The 14,331-nt window shown below is 38.7% G+C and overlaps 1 protein-coding gene and 1 non-coding gene across 4 annotated transcripts in view; one reads left to right on the plus strand and one right to left on the minus strand.

Annotated features, from left to right (window-relative positions):
* The window catches only part of CCSER1 (coiled-coil serine rich protein 1), a 1,510,224-nt gene that overhangs the window by 719,056 nt on the left and 776,837 nt on the right, over positions 1-14,331 (plus strand). The gene's annotated exons all lie outside the window — the stretch shown is intronic.
* Positions 5,173-5,299, minus strand: LOC136407372 (small nucleolar RNA SNORA25). The gene has a single exon (XR_010751915.1). It is a non-coding gene; the product is annotated as a small nucleolar RNA SNORA25 (small nucleolar RNA).

Here is a 14,331-nt window from a genome sequence, read left to right on the forward strand (position 1 = left end):
TTTATAATAATTCTTTAATTAGTGTATACTTAGGTTGCTTTCAACATGTAGACATTATAATGCTGGATATCTAAGGTATGACTGCTGATTATCAGCTTTCAAGGATGTTTTCTTTTAAAGATTTTATTTATTGATTTTATAGAGAGGAGAGGGGTAGAGGAGTGAGAAGTATCAGCTCAAAGTTGCTTCACTAGTTCATTTCAGTGGTGGGATTAAAATAATTTAACAATTGGTTCTCTGCCCTAATAACCATTTTGAATATATAAAAACAATATACTGAAAGATAGTTTATCATTTCATGCATTTAATACTTAAATAAGAACTATAAGAGATGTACACAAAACTAGATTATTTTATGAGTTTTAAAATATTAATAAAAAATTTAAATAATACCTGACAAAAAACAATAAAACTATTATTTAAGATATTTCCATATTGCTTGTTTGGGATCCTCATTTGCAATTTTTTTTGCTCTTATCCGAGCATCATTGGCTGTGTGATTTATCCTTAATCATCTTTTCACTGTAGGAGTAGGATCCTCTTCCTTTAAATGGAGGCCAATTAAACTAATAGTCATTGTATTTGATATATTAGAAACAGGTGACTTTGCTTCTCTAAACATAATTATGTTCATTTTTGAAAAACCCTTGTCCACTTCTGCAGAAATTACAGCAGTTGTTTTGACAATATTTTTATCTTTTTAAATACTTTTAGGAATTGCATAGTTCTGAGAATTTTTAAAAACATTTTTCACAAAATTTTGGGCATAACACAAAGCTGAAACAAATGACAGCTTGTCACCCCCTGGTTGTTTGGCATTTTTTCTCTTTACAGTATATGTTTGTTTACTGAAGTAACAAATGAAAAAGAATTAAAATGTAGTGTTTCATCAAAGCTATAATGAGTTTTATGAAATGAATAAATATTACAAGCATAGTTCTGTCAGTTTTTTTCACTTATGGACAGAATGAACATTACTACGGGCACTTAGAATACCCTGTTGTGGAGATGACGTTAAAAAAAGAGTAAGGAATGTAAATTTGTGATTTCCATATTGGGCAGTTGCCCAGGTACCCACCTTAGAGAGAACCCTGATTACAAGTGCCATTTTAACAACCAGTTCTCCAAACTCAACAAAAAATTAGGTGTCAGTTCTGCTGAACTGGTGCAAACCAGCTGAATCCTGCCACTGACTCATTGGTTGCTTGCCATATGTGTCTTGACTGGGCCAGCCCAGGGTTTTGAACAGCCAACCTCAGCATTCCAGGCTGACACTTTATCCACTGTGCTACCACAGGCCAGGCAAGGATGATTTCTTTTGACTAACAGGACTGAGATGGGATAATGATGAGATATGATAATAGGGCGTATATGTGCATTTTCTCCCATGCCTGGAGGTGATGTTTTCCTTAACTAAATTTGATTATATGTGGAAAGGAATCTGAACAATTGCGTATCTCCATGAACTTTATCACATACTGATTAGCAGCCAAAGTGAATTTGACTTTGATGTGATTGACTTGTCTAGACATGTTGATGATTCTCAAGTTGTAAGAATGTAGTGGTGCTTCCAAATTATGGTGATGGCTGCCCTAGTATCTTTACAAAGTCCTCAGCAGTCAGCTCTGGGGCTCATTAAATGATTAGACACATGTGGCATAAAGGCAAAAATACTGCTTTAGATACTGACTTAAGCAGATGCATGCACCTCTTCACTTGCTCCATAATCAAGTTGTGACTAAATATGCAAAGATAGGCTAACAAGCCCATCTATGTCTATTATTACTCCAACTTAGAGAGCTTTAAAGGGAAGATACATAGTAAAAAAATTAGTCATGGTTCATATACTCTTCCTCCTCCATTCTTTCTTATCTTCTTGCTCATTTATTAATTATTGAAAAATCAGATCTTGTTGGGCAGATAAAATATATTATGCTCACTTTGTTAAAGATGGCGCTTGCCCACATGGAAGCCCGTCGCCCAGGTGATATTAATGTGTGTTGGGGGCGGGCTGTGGGCAGGCAGGATCCTTGTAGCTTGAGGCTTGGTTTTAGGACTAAGCTTTTCCCACCCTTTTTGATGTGGGGTGGTGCAATCCCATCGTGCCTCAGATAAGTGACTTTGTATTAGGGACTTCCCTATTTTGTATAGTGGATTAATGGTTTTGATTTCTACAGTATAAAGTGGGGCAGACCTGGAGCTTGCTCTCTCGGTTCCTGAGATGAGCATTAGAGGAGAGAGCAGAAAAGGAGAGCAGAGAAAGGCCACGTGGAGGAGGCCAGGAGAAGCAGCCAAGATGATGGAGTTCTGAGTGAGAAGCCAGTGAGTGCAGAGTTTGTGCAGGGAGAAGGAAGGAGATGGGGAACAGAGGTGAGTAAGTCTGGTGAGCTAGAAACCTTTGGTTCTAGGAAACTCGAATAAGTCAGTAGCTTTGTGAGCACTGAATGAGTAGGTTTTGGAGCCCAGTGTTTGTTTTTACTTGCCCACCGGGTGCAAGCTAGGATTAAAGATAATGGCCCACCAGTTTGTGGCTCCACTGTTTCATAACCATGTGTCTGAATCCAATGCAAACCTGCATGGGCCAGGCAGCTATGATGATACAGATATCAATTCAGTTATTTACATATAACCTATATGAAGGTATAGCATCTGAAATCGTGTCTATGACTTAGTTCCCTGGTCTACTGTCACAAACTATCACAAACTGAGTATTTTAATCAACAGAGATTTATTGTCTCAGTTCTGGGGGCTAGAATTCAGAGATAAAGGTGTCTGTAGGAACATGCTCCCTCTGAAAGTACTAGGGAAGGATCTATTCCTGGTCTGTCTCCTAACCTCTCATAGTTCCTTGGTTAGTGACAGCATAACTCCTATCTTCACGTGGCATTTCTTCCCATGCTCATTTCTCTGTGTCCACATATCTCCTTTTTATAAAGATACTAGTCATGTAAGGGGCCTACCCTATTCCAATATTTTGTCATCTTTCCCAGTTACATCTGCAATGACTTTATTTCCAAATAAAGTCATAGTCTGAGGTACTTGACATTTGTACTTCAACATATGACTTTTCAGGTGACACATTCCATTCTTAATAGTCTGTTACCTACAGTTTTTTTAGAAACAGAATTCTTTCCATTGAAGCACCATTAACAAACGTGTATTTCATTTCCTGTATTCATGGATATTTCTCTGCCTGCTAAAAGCTAATCTCTTATTATGTCCTGGATCTCATCCCTTAACACTTGAAGAATTTTTCTCCCTTAGTTATTCCTTCTTTTGCCTATATTTTTAACTTCTTTCTCCTTACAAAATCATTTGTATCAGTCTTTAGCCTCTTTAAGCTTTTTTATCTAAAATACACACACACACACACACACACAAACACACACACACACACACACACACACACACACACTTTCTCAATTCTATTAGCTACTCTTCTTTATTTCCTGGAAAGAGCTTGCATTTTTATAACTATGTAGTTGGTGACTTTGTATTTCTCCCTAGCCTTAGTTTACTTGTGAGCCCACTGTAACCTGGTGTCTGCTTCTATTTATTTTTCCTGGCCAGATCTCTTCTCTTCTGAGTCCACACCTACATAGCCTGTACATACTATATTTGTTCAGCTGGATGTTACAACTCATCTTTTCTTTATCTTAAATTTCTTCACCTCAAATTGTATTTGCTTTCAACAGGAGTAAGCAGTAATTGTCTTCACCCTGTAGATCTGCCAGAAAACGACTGTGATTCTTGACTCTACTCTCATTTTTCCCTCCCACTCCACCCATATCTAGTAGAGTGTGCCTTCTAAATGGCTTTTGAATCCACCCCCACAGCACCTTTATAGTTTAAATGCTAACTATTTCTTACTTGAATTATTAAACCGACCTCCTAACTGTTCCTAGTTTTGGTCCCATCCAGCTCATTCTCCATTCTGTCCCCAGAATAAACTACATAAACTTAAATGTGGTAATACTCCTCCATGGATTAAAATTATTTGTTGATACACTATAGCCTTCTGAATCAAACATAACTTATTATTATGTCATAAATGACTTACGATTTGGTTCTCAGTTGTCTCTCCTTGCCAGTGTATAGCTCTCCCCAGTGTTATGCTAAAATACTGATTCCCTGAACATGTGCTGTGATTTTCTCTGCCTCCAGGAATTCTCATGGTTCTGCATCTGCTTGGAAACACTTGCCTTTCTTTGATTACTTACTAATTCCTTCCAACCGTTGAGATTCTGGTTGGATATTTCTTTCTTAAGAAAGCTTTCTATTACTTAAATATACATTTATTTTCTATCACTATGTGACAAACTAATAGACTTCTGATGACTTAAACCAGTGGTCGCCAACCTTTTTTGGGCCACATACCGGTTTAATGTCAGAAAATATTTTCACGGACAGGCCTTTAGGGTGGGACGGATAAATGTATCACGTGGTGACTAAGACAAGCGTCAAAAGTGAGCCTTAGACGGATATAACAGAGGGAATCTAGTCAGTTTTTAAAAATAAAACATCATTCAGACTTAAATATAAATAAAACAGAAATAATGTAAGTTATTTATTCTTTCTCTGAGGACCGGTACCAAATGGCTCGCGGCCCAGGGGTTGGGGACCACTGACTTAAACAATACTTATAAATTTTTGTCAGTCTCTCAAGGCTAAAGTTAAGATATCAGACAGCTGCACTCTCTCCCAGAGCCCAGGGTCTCTTCCAAGCCCATTTCTGTTTTTTGAAGAATTCACTTCCTTGGCATTATACATTTAAGATCCTTTTTCCTTGCTGGCTGTTAGCTGGAAGATTCTCTCATCTCTTTACCATCTATCTCCCTTTTCACATGACTCTCTCAATCCTGAAAAGAGCTATAATGAGTCAAGTCCTTCTCAGCCTTTGAGTGTCTGACTTCATTCTGATGTGACTCATGAAGACTCATTTGACTAGTTAGGGCCCACCCAGATAATCCCTCTATTTTAAAATCAACTGTACTATAGAACAAGGTATAAACCATAAGAATCATATATTCTTGACATGTTCACACATTCTGGAGGTGAGGACAGGAAAACTTTGAAGGTGCCGTTTTACACATTCTACTTATTACAGCCTATATGTGGTTATTTTCCTTTTTTTTTTTCTTTTGGTTTCTTTCTTACTTTTTTTTTTTTAACCTTTCCATCTGCTTAGGGAAGCATAGCACTACTGAGTGTCTATTATATCCTATGAAGAACTTTAATCTTAGGTCACAGTGTTAAGAGCTCCTGGTTTTGGTCCCATAAACTCTTTTTGAATTGACCTATAGTTGTTTCCTTTATATGTACTTGAATGAGTCTTCCTGTGAAAAAAAATAATACCACAGTCCCCATTTTATAAGGAAAATGAAAACTCTAGGAAGTGGTACAGACTACTACTGAAAGATAGTGGTTTTTGTGATAATGCATACTTGAATTTACTTGAGTAATAATTGCTTTATTTTTTTTTTATTTCAAAAGAATAGGTACATTGTAAAACAGCCAGAAATGTGATCAGTAACTCTTTCCTGGTAAAAGTGTTGTAATTATCTCAGATGATGTATGTGAAGTATTTAGGCTTACTTCAAAATTTAGATAAATTACATTTTTGTTATTAGTAATAGGTTTATTCAAGCTCACACAGATAGATTGTGACACAATTTAAGTCTTCTCTGCTTGATAGAGAGACAGCAAACGCCAACATGAGAAATATTGCTAGATTTGTAGATTTTTTATATATTGGATGGCAGTTTTTAAGTTTAATATCATTTAGTTATAATCTAATATATATATATATAAATATATATATATATTTATATATATATATATATATATATATATATATATATATATATATATTTGTATTTTTCTGAAGCTGGAAACCGGGAGAGACAATCAGACAGACTCCCGCATGCGCCCGACCGGGATCCACCTGGCACGCCCACCAGGGGGCGATGCTCTGCCTCTCCCGGGCGTCGCTCTGCTGTGACCAGAGCCACTCTAGCGCCTGGGGCAGAGGCCAAGTGTTACATCCTAGCGAGAAAGGCCACAGCAGACACAAAGTGAATTTTATAGGTTTTATTGCAGACCTGCACAGGGACTGCAGGCAACCCATGCAAGGGAGCACTGCAGCCCCCCCCAAACCTGCACAGGGATGCAGGTAACCCACACAGGGGAACACTGCAGCCCCCCAAACCTGCGCAGGGACTGCAGGCAACCCACACCTCTGAAGAGACTGGAGCACTGCAGCCACGAGCTTCTAAAATGGCTCCTATTTATAGGGTGGCTATCTAGGATGAGCAACCATCATACAGAAGCTGATGTGGCTGTCAACTATTGGCTAGGGAGGTTGTGCGCAGTTACGGGGGGTGGTATTACTCAGTGGAGAATTTCAAACATAAACTTCTGATAAGGGTCTCTGACTCAATGCAGGATGTTGCTGAACTCTTTGTTCTCAGCATCACAGGGACCTTGTACACTCTTGGCAGCCCCAGCATGTCAGTACTCCTTGAATCTAACACAAGGAGCCATCCCCAGCGCCTGGGCCATCTTTGCTCCAATGGAGCCTCGGCTGCGGAAGGGGAAGAGAGAGACAGAGAGGAAGGAGAGGGGGAGGGGTGGAGAAGCAAATGGGCGCTTCTCCTATGTGCCCTGGCCGGGAATCGAACCCGGGTCCCCTGCATGCTAGGCCGACGCTCTACCGCTGAGCCAACCGGCCAGGGCCTCTAATCTAATACTTTGAAGTACTCTTAACTTTAATTTCTATAATGTTTAAGCCAAAATTTTGTTTTGTAATAGAAGTTAATTATGCAGCTGGGCATAGTATGCAAGCTTTTTCTATAGAAGCACCCATTCAAAAGTATATCTACTTCATAAATTGAAAAATCTACTTTCCCTAATTCAAGTATATGCCATCTTAAAAGATTCCTGCCTAACAATGTACATACAATGAATATTGAATATTCAAAGGTACTACTGTGTATGCCCTTGTTATCCATTAAGCTCTATAACAAAGCATGACCTTTACTACTGTCCTTACTATCTAAGACAGGTTTATGTTTTGAAGCTGTGATCTGTAGCTTCAGAATACTGGTCATGGCTTTTTTCACAGCTTAGTTTTCTGACCTCCCACAATGCTTAAAACCACTGCTTAAATTGACTCATATTATCCATGATTCCTGTACAGGATAATATTGAGCTGTCTGCTTTATGTCATCCAAAGAATTCTACAGATATGCTAGACTCTTTGAAAAAATGCCCCTAAAGCATTACTTATTTCTGTATTCTTCATTATTGTCACAATTCAACACCCCATAAAATAGAACACTACACATCTTTTTAGAACCTGCTAATATTACAGTGTTCAGCCTCTGAAGTTTTATTCTCCTTTATTAACATATAAAACAAGAAGGGATTTACTCTCCCTTTATTATGGAATATATGTATAGCCAAGCAGTGCCCAATATTGTCACTGTCCTTCTGTCTGAGTTGGCATAAATGCCCAGGGCTCAAGAGCTGGCTCAGCTCTTTTGTCCCTGAAAAATGGCAGAATGGTGCCCACTACCTGCAAAGCCCCTGCCAGTGATGTATTTTATGAGAATTAAAGATTCTTTTGATGTTGGCACATAACACACTGACACTCAGATGAAAGGCGAAACTCTTTGGTACTTACTCCTACACATGAGAGGCGGCTTCTAGGCAGGATCATTCAGGAGGTTGTGTGGACAGAATAACAGCAAACTGGAGTTGTATGGGGCAGTCATGTATGGCTAGAAACATAGAATTAACTAGGTTTTCTTGGGGCTCCCTGAGGCTTGGCTAATTTAAATAACTTTCAGAGTTCTGGGGCATACAGTCTGTCCTTATTTGCTTACACCTAGTATAGGGGGGCTGGAACATAATGGGCCTGGTGTGGGAGGGCCCAATAAGGAAAGTGTTTGGGATGTGGACTGAGTCAGCTGTTCAAGAAGGGGGACTAATTGGCATCTAGCCAAGGTCTTAAAACGGGGTCAAGATAGCATTTTAATAAAACAACTGTATTACACACTTCTACGTGGGAATGGGATGAGTTTGAAGTTTTTATTTAATTTTATTTTCCAGAAACTAAGTTCATACATGTTCAGATATGATCTTCCTACTACATTAATGATGTTGAGTGATAAGATGTCCCCCATTCCTTACTTAAAACATGTAGGGCAAATAAGCATGCCTTCATAACTGGAATTGTTAAGAGGATGTTTTTAACCATTTTATTTTATTTTCAAGTATAGTATAATATTGTGGGAAGGGTCATTTAAACAATTGCTTGTTCTGTTTAAGAAATAAACTATTAAAAAAGGGTATAACATGACAGTTTCACCTGTCTTCTGTGAAAGAAATTAATGCTTGTTATCAGGGAATCTCAAAACCACTTAAGGACATTTTTTTTTTTCCCAATGAAATTTGTATCAGGCAAGTCCAATGAGAAAATATAAATTAATATTACTTTATCAATGTTGACTTTCTCTGTTAGGAAGCTCATTGTTAATGAGTTTATAAAGACATTTACATCTCCAGTGTAGTTTATAATTGATTTTGATGAAACTCATGGGTTTAGGAAATCGGAAAACTAATCTGTCATACCTACCAACTCATTCTATGACACTGAGACATTGTTTCATATTCTTCCACCTAAAAAACACATACCACCATTTAAAGAAGGCTTCAGAAAATACTAATGTTTGTTTTTAAATTTTAATTTATGCAAAAAGAACTGGATGAAACAAAGACAATAATAGTAAAAACTTTGGATAAATATTTTTTTAAGGATCATGACTTAGTTTACTGTTCTGCTTACTTACTGTACTGATAAATATAAGTAAGATGGACTACATTAGAAGAGTTATGCAACACAATTATTTTCTATTAATGCAAAAAAGTGAGTCTAAGAGGACTATAGTGAATGACAAGCCCATGGTCTCATGGAACTGTTTTAACATATTGCCACTTACGACAAGATGGAAGGACCTTGAGAACATTATACTGAGTGAAATCAGTAAACCAGAAAGAGCAAAGAACTGTACGATTTCACATATAGGTAGGATATAAAACTGAGACCCTGGACATAGATAAAAGTGAAGTGGTTCCCAGCAGAAGGGAGATGTGGGGGAAAGGGACCTGGGAGAGGCAGTGGGGGGAAGGGTGTAAAGAGGCACAAATATACATTGACAGAAAATGATATGACTTTGGGTGATGGGTATACAACATAATCAACAGTTCAAATGCTATAGAAATGTTTACCTGAAATCTATGTACTCTTATTGATCAATGTCACCCTGTTAAACTTAATATTCTAAATAAATTTTTTTTTAAATCTTAGCAAATTGTTCAATATAGACTAACATTTTTTTTTTATATAAAACATTTTTTTTTATATAATTTTATTTTTTTAATGGGGTGACATCAATAAATCAGGATACATATATTCAAAGATAACAAGTCCAGGTTATCTTGTCGTTCAATTATGTTGCATACCCACCACCCAAAGTCAGATTGTCCTCTGTCACCTTCTATCTTGTTTTCTTTGTGCCCCTCCCCACCCCCTATCCCTCTCCCATTCCCCCCTCCCCCCCGTAACCACCACACTCTTATAAATGTCTCTTAGTTTCACTATTATGTCCCACCTACGTATGGAATAATACAGTTCCTGTTTTTTTCTGATTTACTTATTTCGCTTCGTATCATGTTATCAAGATCCCACCATTTTGCTGTAAATGTTCCGATGTCATCATTTCTTATGGCTGAGTAGTATTCCATAGTGTATATGTGCCACATCTTCTTTATCCAGTCATCTATTGATGGGCTTTTTGGTTGTTTCCATTAGACTAACATTTTTTAACTGTTCCAAAACAAATGTAGGAATATATTAAGTATTAAATATTATTAATGGTTTTCTTTTATTTGACATTTGCTACAGCTGTCTCCTCTGCTTTATTTGTATGCCTAAAGCCCCTCTTATCCTGCAAATATATCATTTTGTGCAATAATTGATCAAGAAAGATTCTGATAACAAAAAGAACTTCAGTATATAAAAGTGTTTTGTAAGTTATAAAGCCTCTATACAAATATAAGGTATTATTGTCATTATCTCTTTAGTGATAGAAATCAGTAAGAAGTATTAAGATTTCCTAAGGGTAAGATTATGCTGATATCCAAGCAGTATTGTATTTAATTGTCTGGAAAACATAGCAAATATACCACTGTGTTAAAGAATAATGCCATGTTTGCTGTTTTGGTTTATATGGAGAGAAAATACCTTTCTTTTTATTAAGTGAGAGGTGGCTAGGCAGAGAGATAGACTACCACATGTAAGATCCACCAACCAAGCCCACTATGGTGTGATGCTCTGCCCATAGGGGACTGTTGCCCCATTGCTTAGCAACCAAGCTATTTTAGTGCCTGAGTCAAGGCTATGGAGCCATCCTCAGTGCCTGGGGCTGACTTCCTCAAACCAAGCCATGGCTGCAGAAAGGGAAGAGAGAGAGAGAGAGAGAGAGAGAGAGAGAGAGAGAGAGAGAGAGAGAGAGAGAGAGAAGGGAGAGAAGGAGAAGTGGAGAAGCATATTAGAAACACCCTATTAGAATGGTGGTGGCTGCCATTCATACAGTCTGGAAGAATGTTGGAGACTTTCTTGGGGAAGTGAGTCAGTGGCAGTCACATACAGACCTGCCTCAGATCCTTTGGGAACTAGGTATAAAGAATGCTGCTTTCACCCGAGATCCCATGGGCCAGATGAGGAAGTATTTATGGCAGGGATGAGGGACCTTATTCTCTGTAGCATCCCATCAGCCCTTTTTTGGTCACTAGAGGCAGTCTTGAGCCCCTATGTAGGGCAACCCATCAATGGAGTTACACAGATGGTGGCAGATTTGGGGGAGAAGGATGCAGCACAAAATTATAAGGCTATGTGGGAGGTTGCCCATGCTGTCCCTCACCCCTACTAACAAAAGAAACAGGCCTGTACAGGTTACCCAAACAGAGATGTGGGTAGGTTTTATTGTGACCAGGGTAGGTAGAGAGAAATTAGATGGCAGGTCTAATATCCTGTTAGAGCTTTGGTGGCAGCTTAAGCCAGAGCAAAGGTTCCAGCCACTGAAAAGTCAAGGGAATCAGGTGGCCCCAGCAGCAACCAAGAAAATGGCTGGCATTCAGGTTTTATGGTTGCATGATTATATGATGCAGACAGCTGAGAGAGAGGAGGACCCCCAAAACTCATTGTTCCAGTTTGAATAGGGGGAAAGCCGAAGGACCCACTTGATGAGGACAGGCAAGGAGCTGGAGGTCCCAAGTGAAATTGGCTATCCACTGCCTTTTCTAATGTGCAGCAGGTGTTGGCCTTAGAAGATAATAGGTGCTTTTGTGTCGAGGGGGCACAGGCCTTGAATACATTTGACCACTCCAGGTCCCATAAGCTTGCTGAGGGATTTGGATGGGGCTTGTGGCATCTGACACAGCGTTTATGAAAAGGCACTGAGGTTTGTTATCAAGGAGCTGTATGGTTAGTTGCCTGTAGTGAATCTTCACCTTGGGTGATTTGCACAGACAGCTGGGTTGTCTATTGTGAACTGATTATTCAGTGATATAATGGACTCTTGAAGCAGAGACAGTCACAAGAGGAGGCACTGGCTCTCTTCCTGGGTGGATATGCTGTATTATGAGAGACCCTGATGGAGGGGCCGGAACCTGTGAAGACCCTCCTGCTCCACACAGCTCTTCCCATCCAGTTGCATATATGCACCGAGGACACTTTATGGCTTCAATGGACATAGCCCTAGACCAGGGGTCAGGAACCTATGGCTCGTGAGCCAGATATGGCTCTTTTGATGGCTGAATCTGGCTCACAGACAAATCTTTAATAAAATAATAATAACCTTAAAAATATAAAACATTCTCATGTATTACAATCCATTCATTTCCTACCACTCACATTCATGGTTGTGGGTAGCTGGGGTCAATCACAGCTGTCCTTCAGGGCAACACCAAATTTTTATTGGATTATGTGTAATGTATATGGGTTGTTCTATGTCTCTCACAGAATTACATTTTAAAATATGTGGCGTTCATGGCTCTCTCAGCCAAAAAGGTTCCTGACCCCTGCCCTGGACTATACAGGCCCTCCCACCTACTGTGGGCTAGGAGGTTAAGCTGGGCTTCCAGTTAACTCCCTGGGCAGTCCTCAGGGAAACATTGTGAAGGAATCCTTTGTAATTGTTCATTTGGTATAGCTTATGCCTTTGTAATTCTGTTGTTGTAGTCTGTACTGTTTCTGTTTATGTAATGCGCCTCACTCTTCACATAGGGACCATAGCAGAAGATACCTATCATATAGATTGTGAAGTGAGCAACCCTAAAGGGGTGGATTGTTGGGAAACCAGCTGTGTTAGACTTGCTCACTTGCACTTTGCGTGATTAGTGTGTGAGTATGTGGCAGAGCCATGTGTGCATAGCTTATGGGCTGTAGGTGCTTTGACTTAGGCGGATAACTTGCCTGCCACTGTGAGGGGTTGTTTTGCTGTTTGTTTGCCTATTGCTGTGAGAAGTGATTTCTGCTGCTTGTTTGCTTGTCTGCCATTGCAAGAATCTATTAAACAGGAATGGTTCAATGCTTTCAGCTCCGCAGTTCCTTTCTCTCTGCCCAAATTCAGTGTGAACCTGCCTAAGCTCAGCCACCGGCATTAGAACTGCCAAGTTGTTCTTTGCATTGTGGAGCAAGCTAAGCCTTTTGCCATTAACAGTATAACATGTAATATTTCGAATGAAAAATAAATATTAAAAGATAAAAATCCATGATTAAGGGAAGAAATAAGACTACTATGAAAAGAAAGGAGCAGAGATAATTAGTTAGTAGCTCCCAGATAAGCTGGTTGTCATCAAATGAAAGAAGGTATTAGTAAATTTGAATCAGAAATTCTATATTTCATAGTGTAAAGTAGAAATTAACACCATGAAGACCAGAATAAACAATTATTCTGTTTTCTCTAATTCTTTAACTGTTTTCTTCCTTGTCAGCTCAGACAAGGTTTACATATTCAGGAAAGGTGAAAATTTTTCTAATGTTTATACTGTTTGTTTGGAAATTTCATAGGAAGGAACAGTTAATTTGAGCATTTTGTGTGTATCCGTTATAACGTTTGGTGCTAATGATATACTAGTTATATCAAGGCATAATTCAGAGTTAATGTAGATTTTGTTTCAGGCCACTGCAGTAAAGTGAGTATTGAAATACAGGCAATCACAATCATTTTGCTGGTGGAAAGTCTTGCTTTTCATTTATAAAAAAAAGTGACATCTGTAAAGTGCCATAAAGTGGAACTCAATAAAACAAGATATGCCCGCAATCTAGCCACTAAAGTGTGTGTGTGTGTGTGGGGGGGGGGGGTAGTAACTAGTTCACTGAGGCTGTGGAACAAGCAAATAACATCTCAAGTATTAGCACTGTGTGAAATGATGTATTATTTAGTTGGTATGGAGCAGCCTTTGCCCCCAGGGATGTGTAACTCAGCAAACAAGGGAAAGCTCCTTAGTGAATAAGGAGTAATGCTTGAAATGCCTCTTAGAAATAACACATTTGAGAGGGATGGAGGGGTGCAGTGGGTCGGTGGCAGTGTAATACAGAGATGTGCAAAGCAAAGGAGACATGAAACGTTTTGCCTTTCAGTTCTGTAGGTGAAAAAAGGTGGCAAGAAAGTTAGAAATGAAAAACTTTGACACTCCAGAAATAAGCAATAGCAGACAGGAAAAGACACTATATGCTACGCTAAAAAGTTTTGACATTTTTTCTCTGAAAGAGGAAATGATTAGCTGTTAAATTAAAAAGTAATATAATTCTAATTTAGGAAAATATTTCTGACAGAAGGGAAAATGATAGAGAACCAGTTTAGAGACTTAATATAGTAAATCAAATAAGAAACAATGAGTACCCAGAGAAGGTCAATGAATAATAAAGAGGAATAAAAACAAAACAGATCAAGGAAATAGGGATTAAAGAATGTGTTACCTGTCAAGGGTGGGCATGGAGCTTGGAGGACCGGTTGATAAAGGTGAGAGGATTAACCAAAGAAAAAGAAATCCTCATCGGCACCTACAACAGTGTGGTGATTACCAGAGGGAGAGCAGTGGAGGGAAGTAGAAAAGGGTAAAGGGGATGAATGGTGGTAAAAACATACTTAACTTGGAATGGTGAACACACAAGACAATATGTAGATGATATATTAAAGAATTGCAGACCTGAAACCTGTATCACTTTATTAACTGATGTCACCACAATAAATTCAGTAAAAA

Source organism: Saccopteryx leptura, chromosome 5 (genome assembly GCF_036850995.1).
Source record: "Saccopteryx leptura isolate mSacLep1 chromosome 5, mSacLep1_pri_phased_curated, whole genome shotgun sequence".
Classification (NCBI taxonomy): Eukaryota; Metazoa; Chordata; class Mammalia; order Chiroptera; family Emballonuridae; genus Saccopteryx; species Saccopteryx leptura.